We start from the raw sequence: 12537 nt of genomic DNA on the forward strand, positions 1-12537 counted from the left end.
ACCACCACTATCAAATGTAAGTGCTTTAAAATTATTATTCAAATGTATTTATCAATTATCTTATTTATTAAAATAAATATATTAAAGTTCTACTGAAAATTAAGTTTTTATTGTTGTTTGTATGTCTATGTGTTGTTATTAATTTGCTTTAAGACAAACCATGTGCAAACCATTGCTGAGTATTTTATCCATAACATTTGAGTTTTCCAAAGACATCTCATTCCTTTGTTTTGAAATCACCTCGGTTTGCTACATCACTCACATGTAACCAATCACATCATTACTTGAACTCACACATGTGCTGAACTCATGTGCAGTGTGTAATAGTCTAACCTGTTAACATCAGTACTAAAAACAATTAGTGCTGCAAACACGCAGTTCACGTATGCATTGTGTACCGGACTTGGCAGTTGTGAGTCGGAAACTATCAAAATTAGCATCTATTTGTGTGTATAAACAGGTGGAGCCGGGGACTAATTTGCATATTCATATATATGGTCCGAGCTGTGCGTTTAAGTGGAGGTGAAGACTAATTAGCATATTCATAGATCGGCGTCTACTAAATGAGGGAATTATATTCAAGCAGTTTTAAAGCATGTAGAAATTACTATCACAGAAAAAAAACTTTTACATGTTATTATGATGCTCAAAGATAAGTTTTAAGTGATAAAATTATCGGAGGCAGGGAGACTTTAAATTTAAACTTGCAGACCACTTGGGATGTTTTACAGACCCCAATATGAGAAGCGATGCTATTGAAATAATAAAAGATGTTTATAAGCAGTTCTTTTTTAATACCACACATAAATCATCCTGTATTTGCGTCTGACTCATTCTCTCTTGATTCTCCGAGGAACATGTGTGAACCAGACACTGTTTTTCTGCTGGTTTGAGCCAGGTCTAAAGCGGGCAGTCCCCTCCCCATCCCCACAGATGGCCCTGGAGCTCCTGCCTGACGACATGTTGTTGTGCTGTGCACTCAAGCAGACTTGATTGAGGGAGGAGGACACGTCTCTTCCTCTCTCCGCGTCTCCGTCCACCACATGGGGCTCACCAAAAAATTTCACCTGCTACTCAAGCATCAGCAGTCACAAAGTCGGGACAGATTGCAGAGTGAGAGGTAGCAGGGTGGAATGGTAGGTTTTGTTGGATGCAATTAAATGCCTGTTTTTTTTTTTCTTTTTAAGAGACTGCTCACTGCAAGCCATGCCAGAGGATGACTCTGTTTTTTGTGGCCCCATGTGGGCCTTGCATTGCATATGTAGTAACACAGAGCCAATTTTCCAAGCTATGTCGCTGGAACACACATGGGGGCGTCTCGCAGACATGTCATGATAATGACGGTTTAGCTCCCCTTTTCCTGTCCTGCATTTTCCATTGGAAAATCGAATTCACCTCAACAACATCGCCTCAGCAACAGCTCATGGAGAAATAAAAAAATGAGGAGAAATAAATAACATATTCAGAACGGCTCAATATTCATACTATTTGCAGCATGCTGTATGTATACTGTATGCAAATTTTCTGGCTACATGGATTATCCTGAATATCCTGAATATCAATATGCAGTGTTGTGAGATTAAAAATATGCACCGTAGTGACAAAAATGTAGCATACTACAGTACATACATACATTTTTTCAATATTAGTATAGTGCATACTGTGTAATAAGCAGTACACTAGTTCCAAGCACATCCAACAACAAAGCACTATCTATCCAATTAAAACTGTTTCTTTGAAAGCTTTGCAGGAAAAATGCAGCTTTCAAATGTGATCTTTATGACAGACTGTCTGTACTTTTATTTTGCAACTTATGAAATTAGATCTGGGGTTTTTTTCAGCCACTGTAGTCATTATCTCATACATCTGCATAAATTGTCATACAAATGATTTAAGCGACTTACTTCTACAACTGACAGTATCTTTCATTGTTGAAAGGGGGAAAAAAATTGATTTCATTGTTGAATTTACAAAACAATTGTAAAATCTCTATTTCAACAACTTGCTGTTGTGCTGATCTCAAGGGAGGATTAAACACATTACTGAAATTTGGAAAGAGTGAGAGAAACTGAGTGACTCAGGACACAGCTGTAGACACTGCTGGTCATGCCGACATTATATACATATTAAGTTTCAGATGACAGAATAAACTGAAATTCGATTCTGCAATTGCCAATTCAGACTCAAATGCTTTCCAAAAATCAATCTTAAATAAATACCTATGACTGTGATTTGTAAAAATCAGATTTTAAGCAGTTGACGGTTCCCATTAAAGGGATAGTTCACCCAAAAATTTCCTAATGTGGAGGTCAATGGTTACAATCAGCTGCAGTGGCGGCTGGTGCAAAAACTTTTTTGGGGGGGCAAACAAACTTAAAACCAAACATTTACCGTAGTAATGAAGAACTGTTCATAGTTATTTATCAAGTAACGATCATTACTGCTTTGCTAAAATGCAGAAAACGTTACTGTTGAAGTCAACTAAACATAAAATAAATGTACTATGAATCTGTAAATTTGAGTATAATGTGGGTTTATTATCATGTAATAAACTAATCAAAGGAATCATTCACACACACACACACCGGAGGTTGCGTTAGACTTTTTCGATCTCTGTCATTTTTTGACAAACATATATTCTGTCATAGTGTCACAGTCAATTATCATCTGTCATATCATGTTTTAATGATAATAATTGTTTTTGTTCACATGTTAATTTCTAATCATGAACGTACAAGACGAGCATACAAGTTAAAATGTGTTAATTTATTTGTGAAGAAGAGAACAGATAAAAAGAGACTGTGCATCATGTTTAACATCACATGAAGCAGATGAATGAATGCTTTTTTCTTGCAGTGACAGCGGAGGAGATAAAACACGCAAACTTCATGCTGAACAGGCAAATATGAACAAAACTAATTACAAAATACTATTGCAATTAAAATATCAACAAACGTGTAAAAACTCTGAATTGAACAAAACTCATGACACTGTGTATCTGAAACATCTTGTGTAATAAGAGCATGAAGGCAGATTAATGCAGACTCTATTGTCATTAGATTTTGTGTCTTTACCTCAGACAGATGATGTCTTGTTGCAGTTTTACTTTTGTTCTGGAGAATGATCTTGCGCTCCTACATTACTCTATCACGCATTCAGACTTTATAACAGGGAAAATAATAAAAGGCATGACTTACATGTGCTGAAGTGCTGAAAAAGCACACAGACTGCAATCACTTGACTCCATTGGTCGATCTGGTCCAAGCTTCTTAATTCTTTATTTATTCAACTTAACGCCATGAAAAGGGAGATTTTGTAAGGATAAATCATATTTTCTTTCATCTCAAGATATTTCGCTTGCTTTCACTGATCAGTACTGCACTCTAAAAATGGCTGGGTTATTTTTGACCCTTAATGGGTAAATATTGGACAGAACATGTGCTGGGTTAAAAAATTGACCCAATGCTGGGTTATTTTAACCCAACTGCTGGGTTATTATACCCAATGGTTGCATAAAAACAACCCAACATTGGGCCATTTTCAACCAAGCATGGGGTAATTTTTAACCCAGCATTTGTTCTGTCCAATATTTACCCATTATGGGTCAAAAATAACCCAGCCATTTTTAGAGTGTGTAAATATCAGTTACATGACAATCTGCAACGCGGTTATGAGATTCTGAGAACGGTCCAATTACATGAAGTCAAACACATAAAAAACAATATTAATTTGCTAACAACAAAACTGGGAGGGTTTGGGGCGCACAGTGCTGTGCCCCAAGGAGGATCTAAAACAAGCCAATTAGAGCTCAGCCTCAAGTCATATGCTATTAACAAATTTACTGACCTACATACACACTCATTTAGGTGGCGCTCCAGACACACACGACACACACAAAACGGGTTACCTATGGTTACCATTATTTATCAAAATATCTTCTTTTGTGTTCAACAGAAGAAGGAAACTCATACGGGTTCAGAACAACACAAGGGTGAGTAAATGATGACAAACGTTTCATTTTTGGCTGAACTATCCCTTTAAGCTCACATAATAAAAGCAATACTTCCAATCACGTTCAAAGCCAACATACAACCTGTGACCACACATCAATTGAATTTTATATTAATGTGCCAAGGTGCAGTGTTGCTTGGCAACTATATAAGCAATTAAACTGTTCTTGCTGTTGTGTCTAACAAACACCACATAGAAACAAGACATATTGACACATGATATATGTCATATTAAGTGCATTTACATGAGCTTTCAAAATTTCAATTTCATTCAGACTAAAACAATAATTTGACTTTTTAAAATGTCATGTACAATTTAAATCTAACTAAAATGTTCACTAGTCCAGATTTTGTGAATCCAGGCTAATAGATCTGTCTTAAAGCCAGCGGATGTATCTACCACAACATTAACGGTATAGCAAAATCTCTTTCAGTTGCCACATAAGGCCTTGGGTTCAGGAATATATGCTTTAAATCAGGTTTACTTCTTGAGTTGACTTATCTGGAACACTTCAAATGGCATTTCTATCAGTCCAATCCAGATCAACTGTGAACACAAACCATTTTAAGTGATGTACAACCATGTCAGTAGCACTTTACAGCAAACACAGACAAAATGTTGCAGTGGCAGTTTAAAAGAAGCTTCATAAATTGAGCGAGTCCAGAGGAGTGCTGGTCAAAACATCACGCGGTAATTCACTGCATCGCCATATCGCACACGTTCTGTCTATCTGCTTTTAAGAATCAGTAGGGGCTGTCAGATCTCTGGCAGGCTGTCGGGAGCAGATTAAGGACACTATCTTGGCATCGAACCGTTTCTACAAGCGCAGCTTTTGGAAATAGATTGCACATGGAAACACTACAGCCACAGAACACATTGCAGGTGATGGTGGTGGTGCCCAGGATGTGCCTGCATCCAACAGCATGTGTGTATTCATAGTCTAGTCTATTCTTGGGGGATGTGCGACATTAAGAATTATTAATTAATGACAGAGATTAAAGTTGAACTAAAAAGGGTTTTATTATTGAAGAAACAACATTACTGTGATCTCCGCATTAGAGAGATAGACATAACACTCACACACAGAGCATAAATATTCAAACAGTTTTCTTCTTTTAAAAGTGTGTCATTTCCAAGCCACGTTAACGTTACCACAAACTGCACAAATAATAGTTTTCATTAACAATAATCCTTTATAGGAAAATGTTGCTATACTTGCTTTGCATCAAACCAGCCTGTCGATGCCACATGGCGCACATTGAAACAAATAAATCTAACCACATCAGTGCCAATACATGAGATGATGTACAGTCTGATTTACATGTTTTTTTCTATCTCACTTTAATTAGGAATGAGCAATCAACTATTGTCTCATGAACGTGTAGGACACATGGCCTGGAATATGAATATCACATAAACACGCCAAATCCCAGTGCGCCAATAAGACCGGACACACTGTGCTGTAATTTACCATATGTTTAACTATTTAGAGATTAAAATGTAAAGGACCCTCTAATATAAAGCTTTGTGATTAACTGCCTTAGGAAGCAGATTTAAAACTGTTCTTGATATGGTAGCCAATAAAACATGGCATCTGTTTCGTGCAAGTGTCTTTTCCTAATGAAATGTTGAATCTCACACCTGCTACCTGTTTCTTTTAGACCAGAGGGGATTTCCTAAAAATATATTACACACCACAGGATGTAAAAAATAACGTTGTATATGCAGTTGGTCTCCACTTTGTAGGTCACATTGGCTCAGGATTGTTTCATTGTTGACTGTAATGTATTCGTTTATAGTTTACGCCCAAAGCAGAGAAATGTCTGAATATTTCCAATTATTGGCAAAGCGTCAGGCAGTGCTGCAGTAATTAAAACCCAGTTGAGACGGAAGATAGTCAGCGCTCTCATAGGTCACCAGCCCACATGCTACAGGCCTTATCCTGCACATTAATTGCCACCGGATTTAATTATGTTTTAAAATCATGATAGGAGCCATGTGATAAATACCTGTTAGAGACAATGCAAATTTTATTACTCATGAACATTCTGCTATTCAAGACACATGTTTTAAATGTCTTGTTGTTTTTATGACCTTGTTCATACTTTCTTATGTTATTTAATGCATTGCATTCAAGCAACACATATATCAGGTTTTAACTAGGCTAGTTCTGCCTGGGTGGAGAAATAAGGCTGTGTAGTCAGAGAGATTTTCAGCATGCGGCACTTTAAAAATGGCTAAATTTATAAATCAAATTACTTTGGGTCAAAGAGTTCATGACACGAATGACTGATCTGTTACAAGGTCGCAGTCGCAGGCTAGTGTGGAGAATTTAAACAGACTAATGCTCAATGGTCCACAGTCACGTCCGAACAAGCATGAATATACCGAGGCAATTAGACTGAAGACATATATGAATACAACAACATTTCTTTCAGGACTCACTGCAGACTTTAATCACATTCTGCAGTACTAAATACATTATTCATCTCTAGAATGAACCAGGTGACCTGTTGTCTAGATGCCCTTAATATGCTTATGACCTTAACCATTGCCAAAGCAAACAAAATACATTGTCATAAAGTTCCCATATAAATTAACGTAATATAGCTTAAAGTATTTTGCTCAATTGGTAGATTGATAACTTCTACATTGCGATAGCAAACGATTCTGAGAAAAAAACATAATAGATTAAATGCACTTTAAGTTGCTTATGATAAAAGTGTCTGGCAAATGCATAACTGTAATTCAATCACAGATGATTCATAAACAAGTGAACAGTGGGTTTCCTTCGCCAAAGCAACCTAGTTGTTTGACACATTAAAACAACACAACAGTAGAAAAAGCTGTTTAATTTAAATGTAGAAACTGTACACAAAACCCCACAGTAGGTAATGAAAACTAATTTTGTATAGTACAGACACAGTATGCAATGTGTCATTTACAGGAGTGAGACGAGGAAAACAATAGTAACCTATTCATTTTATGTAGAAATGAATTACCTGTAAACATTGCAGTCTTTTATTCAGCTGATTGGTGTGGGAAAAATCATACTGCAAAAAACGCTTTGAGATAAATTTAAAAGCATAAAAAATGTATAACTATCTGGATGTTTCCCTTATGAGTAAGGAGCCCTTTGCACACTGTATCTATGGTTATGTGCAAACAATCACAACCGTGTTTACTAACAGATGTGACTGATAAGTTACCTTGAATCACGCTAACACGTTTCTCCAGAGGTTCAGATAAACAAATCCAATTGTAAAGTCTATCTGCTTTAAAAAATATCTACACTCAAGTGCATTTTAAGGTAGTGACGGTTTTCAACACAAACATACACTTTATATAACGCTTCTAACAGGGTTAAGTGTTATGTAAACACAACCTGTAAATTCTGCGCTAACATTACATCAACAATCACGACAAAATATTAGGCTACAACAAATATCAAAACCTTTAACAAACAATAAAGTTAAATATAGCAAGTAACTCACCATGCGTGAAGTTTCCTAAAACATGAAGAATACGTCCGACTCGTTTTTTAAAGTGTAATTATAAAATCCATGATAATTTTAACCGTCACCGACCCTGTAAACTTCCGGTATAAAAAGGAAATAAAATAATGCGAAATTTATTTTTACATGTTTCATATCTACTATTTAATTCAAATGTAGTTTGACAAAAAAGTATTTAAACAAATGTTAATTTTCAGGTTCATGTGTGAAATAACATTTAAAAAGGAACTTTTTTCAATTTTGTTATGTGTAGTTTTGCTGCCTTTAGCCTACATATTACGCAAATTGCGTAATATGTAACGGCAGCAAAACTACACATACAAAAATTATTAGGTAAAAATATGTTCATTTTTAAGCCTTAATAAATGAGCCAGAAAATCAACCTTTGTTTAAATACTTAAATACTTTTTTGTCAAACCACACCACACATTTACCATGGTCTCATTATATTAACTACAGTTTAACCATGATATTTGTAAGTTACTTAAATGGTAACACAAATTGTAATCAATCTGACATAAACCATGATTATCACACATTTACTATATTAAACAATTAAATTTTATATAATATATTTTATAACTATTATTATTATTATATTATTTCACATAATTTTTTTCACATTTTATATTTAGGAAGAAATTAATGCAAAAAAAAGAGGGATAATGAACTATATGGAACCTTTAAGACCAACTAAACTAATTACAAAAAATAAAAAAATAATAAAACGAATGATATGTCTATTAAGTCTAAGTCTTTACAATAGTCCATATTCTTTTTTCCAATGGGGGAGTGTTAATGGAAACCAATATCTTTCATTGGTGAGCAAGGACCTAAGTTTTTACAAACTAGCTGTACTCCTTACTTTTTACAACTTGGCCAACTTCAGACAACTGGATGTAATGAGCACTGTATTACCTGTAAATTAATATTACACATTTATATCCTCTTTACACCTCCCCTTAGATGTAAAGTGTGTTTAAGGGTTTCGGTCAGCACACCATGATGCTGTGGTCCAGAGAGTGCACCTGGTTGTGTAACATCCAACTGCTTCTCCACGGGGCCCATGCATTATGCAGCGATTGCATTTCCATGCTGCTTCCTCCTGCGCGGCAGTAAAAATAGAAACGCAGACCTCTGTGCTCCTGCTTCGTTGTTTACGACTGTTCTGTCCTCCCTCGCTCCTGAGCACCGACGGTTATTACTCAAACACATACATACCTACATCACTTTACGCGAGATATTAAGACCAAGGGGTCAGGCTGCACAAGGAGACAGTGTCCTGAGATGTCAAAGATCCCAAACCACAAAGCTCTTTATGACTTATTCATAAAAATTCACATTTGGGTTCATACACCCCCTTTAAACTGTGCATGAAGGAAATTAATGCACTATATAACTCTGTAAAAGACTGTCTAATACTTTCTCTTATAAAATACTTTTTTTTTTAAATAAATAACATGTTTTGAGAATCTTTGGGAATTGTGAGTGGCAACTATGCTTTAGCACTACCAACTTTGTGTATATTTTAAACAACAGAGAAGGCCAATGAGATTTCCTCCGGGTATCTCTGTTTACTGTTGTCACCATTGCAGTTCTAGTGCCTATTATAAAGAACAGCACAATATAAGAAGCAAGTGCAACTTCACTGACAGCTACACTGAGGCAGCCTTTAAGCCCACGCATCAATAAAAACTCTGGCTCTTTACTTTCTATGTAGATCTACGGATATCAACACTGCAGAGAGAGAAAAGAGACAAGACTGGGGTACATACCCTCTGAATGAACGTGCACGGCACTTTGTTGTTTACTGCTGGAAACAAGGTGCTTGAAAGTGCATTTCTTAATTGAACAATCACAATTTCATCTTTTCATTACATTCTGTGTGTATCTGTGAAATCAGATTCATAAAGCTCTGTATATATTATGAGCTGTTGTTACATTCCAGAGCTCAGTCTTGCTTCCTTTATTGTTTGGGTTGTATAATTATTTAGCAGTAAGAATTGGTGAATAAATAACACATCTGCAATCCTATCTATTTCAAGTCATTACCAGGTAAACACATTAGCATTTGTTCTGGTTATTTGTATATGTACATTGAACAAAATATTTTAAAGGATGCATAATTTGATAAACGTTCATTAAGACAAGTTTACACATTTCAAATAATCCATTTGTTTTGGTATATTGATTAGGCCTACCATTGGTAAAACCATGGTTAATTTTCGTGAAGAAAACGCAGCTCTGCTAGATACCAGCACAACTCTTAAAATACATGAAATAAGCAGCTGTTCCCTTTCTCTGACAATGTTTGATGAATTTTCATTTGGTGATGTGCAGGGTGTGCAGTATTAAAAGGCTTCAATGTATCCCAGTATATTCTTTTCATCCTCATTTTTTTCTTCTTTTTTACCTTAAGCACCCTCACTGCACCATCAGTGTAGCAGTTCCCCCCAACTTACGCACAGGAAGTCTTGTTTATCCTAATGGCTCCTCATAAGCTGAGAGGTAGATACAACATCGGCAGAGACACTGCGAGAAAAGGAGCGTTTACTCGAGGGATTGCGCGCCGCAGGAGCTCAAAGAAGAGAAAAAGGTGGAGGGCGGAGGAGGGGGTGAGAAGCATGAGGAGGGGAGAGAAGAGAGACTCTCTATGGCCAACTCTGAATCTAGCACCTTTTCAAGGTCAACCTCAATGCTGGGTACATACACACAGAAACTGTTATAAACAATAAACAGAATAGAAACAGCATTTGTGCAATGTGCACATACACACAAGTGCATATCACAGGAAAGTGAGAATAACTTTACAATAGGTGCTTTCTTTTGGATTTATGTTTTCAATAACAACTGCTATTACCTCTGTATAATATGAGCCAAGTGGCTTGCACATTGTGGATGATTTTAACATGCTGGCGTTGTGATAACCGAGCAAATTCGTTTATTGATTTTGGCGTATATCAAGAGTTTTTCACTATCATCACTCCATAGGTATACTGTCAGCCCACGCACTATCGTAAAGATAATTTCACATATTGCACAGATTTGTCACTATTTCCCTGAAGACATCCACCAAGCACAAATTCATGGTTGTTCATTAACAAGACGGTCAATTCCCCAAACAATGTGCTTCGTGTCACAATAAAAAGCAGGTTTTATGGCTTGTAGCAGTAAAGCGCTATTAAACAGATAAAGCACACCAAACGGGCATCTGGAGGATTATAAAAAGGGCTGCCACACGAATAAACTCACACACCCAAAACCCATAGCCATTCAGAGAGAGGGGTTATTGAGTGCATGTTGTAAAACTGCATAAATGCTGCCCCCGTGAGGGTGATCGAACGATCAACATGGTCCTCCGAAACGCCATTTAGATTGTAGATGGGACTTTTGCGTCTACTCTCAAAAGAGGGTCACTGCTGCCCCCATGTGTAAGGTGTGCAAATGTTGCCTTTGCGTAACTACTCATACTCCATTTTTTTAGGCTTACATCGTACAACATAGTTACTGAGGAAAATATGCACATCGCGATAGTATGTCAGAGATGAGGGGAAAGGGGAGAGAGATGAGTTGTGCATTCAAAATTACCATTATGTTAAATGATATGCGACAAACATTCAAATGTATTTGTAATGTGTGTGTCATTGTGCGGCTCTGTGTGTAATGTAGTAGGCCTACACAGATGGTAAATTATACTAAGGTGTCCTTGACGTTTTTTAACTTAAAGACCTAATACTAATACAACTGCAAAAGGTGCATTAAATTGATTAAGATAGAAGCAAACTACAAGAATGAAAGCATACACTGATTAAATGCATAGGTTGTGAGTAACACTGGCCAACCAACCAAATGTACAAATGCAATGCAAATGTGAATCTTAGGAGTAAAACGGTAAGAGCAAATAGATCATTGTTGACTTAATGAAGTCTGCTGTGGGCACTGCTCTATGCATGTTAATGAAACTGAGGTGGAAAGAGTTAACAGATTCATTGAGGTTAGAAATAACAGAGGAACTCGTTTGCAGCCAAAATGTGTCATATTTAAAAAAAAAAATCTAAATAGCACAATAATCTTGTAGTCATGCTATAGCACCACGTATGGTTACACATAAGCACTTAAAGTGGTTCCCTTATGATTATGAGCCAGTGAATCACTTTTAGTGCTATCATTTTTTAGAGAGTAAGCTGAGACATATAACAATCGCCACTTCTTGTGCAGCGAGCAACCACCTTACAAACGTTTACAAATGTGTTCTGGAGAGTTTTTTTAATATCACTGTCTGGTACAGGTAAGCTGTGGGCAGAAAGGCCTTACATTGGGTAATAAAGACACTTCAAAACATCAACAGATACATTCTGTCCAATATCCACTCAGGGGACTAAAAGAATGCTTAAACTTTCTAAATAATAACAATTATTCTCAGGTGGATTATTGTATCCACTAACATCTGGAAAGGCTGGGGAACAGCGTTTCCCCACTGGGGGTTATTTAAAACACTGCCTGATTAACTGGCGTCATTGTGTTTTGTTTAACCATAACCATATTTAACACAAATTTTGTAATAATGGAGATCATAAGATTTACTCATTGTTCTTCTTTTTTAACTACAATGACTATTTAACTCACACAGTCATGTGATGAAGCTGGTCATTACACACAGTACTGAAATAGGTGTGATTTGTCTTTTCTGTCTTGATCATTTATCTTAAATTAATTATTAATCATGAACATTACCTAAATGGATATTTTGTGTTTAATTAATTACCATAATAGGCACAGTGTTAAAAGTGTTATAACATTTGGAATTGATATATAATTTTATATATCTATTGTCACATGAAAAATACTGTAGTGTACTATACAATTCCTTTACTACAGTGTTTTGAACATTATTATAGTAGGCTTAATATTAAAATAGTCCTATAGGTAGGCTATTTACTACAGGCTATTAGTTCACTATAGTTACAGAATACTATGCATTAGCACAGCTAACATGTGGGTTTGTAAAATT

The 12537-nt window shown here is 36.1% G+C and overlaps 1 long non-coding RNA gene across 1 annotated transcript in view; it reads right to left on the reverse strand.

Moving 5' to 3' along the window:
* Positions 1–7590, reverse strand: part of LOC135733255 (uncharacterized) — a 67542-nt gene extending 59952 nt beyond the window's left edge. The window contains exon 1 of the long non-coding RNA XR_010526927.2: positions 7506–7590. This is a non-coding gene — a long non-coding RNA (uncharacterized lncRNA). The remainder of the gene's footprint in view (positions 1–7505) is intronic.
* Positions 7591–12537: the final 4947 nt, after the last annotated feature.

Source organism: Paramisgurnus dabryanus, chromosome 15 (assembly GCF_030506205.2).
Source record: "Paramisgurnus dabryanus chromosome 15, PD_genome_1.1, whole genome shotgun sequence".
Lineage (NCBI taxonomy): Eukaryota > Metazoa > Chordata > Actinopteri > Cypriniformes > Cobitidae > Paramisgurnus > Paramisgurnus dabryanus.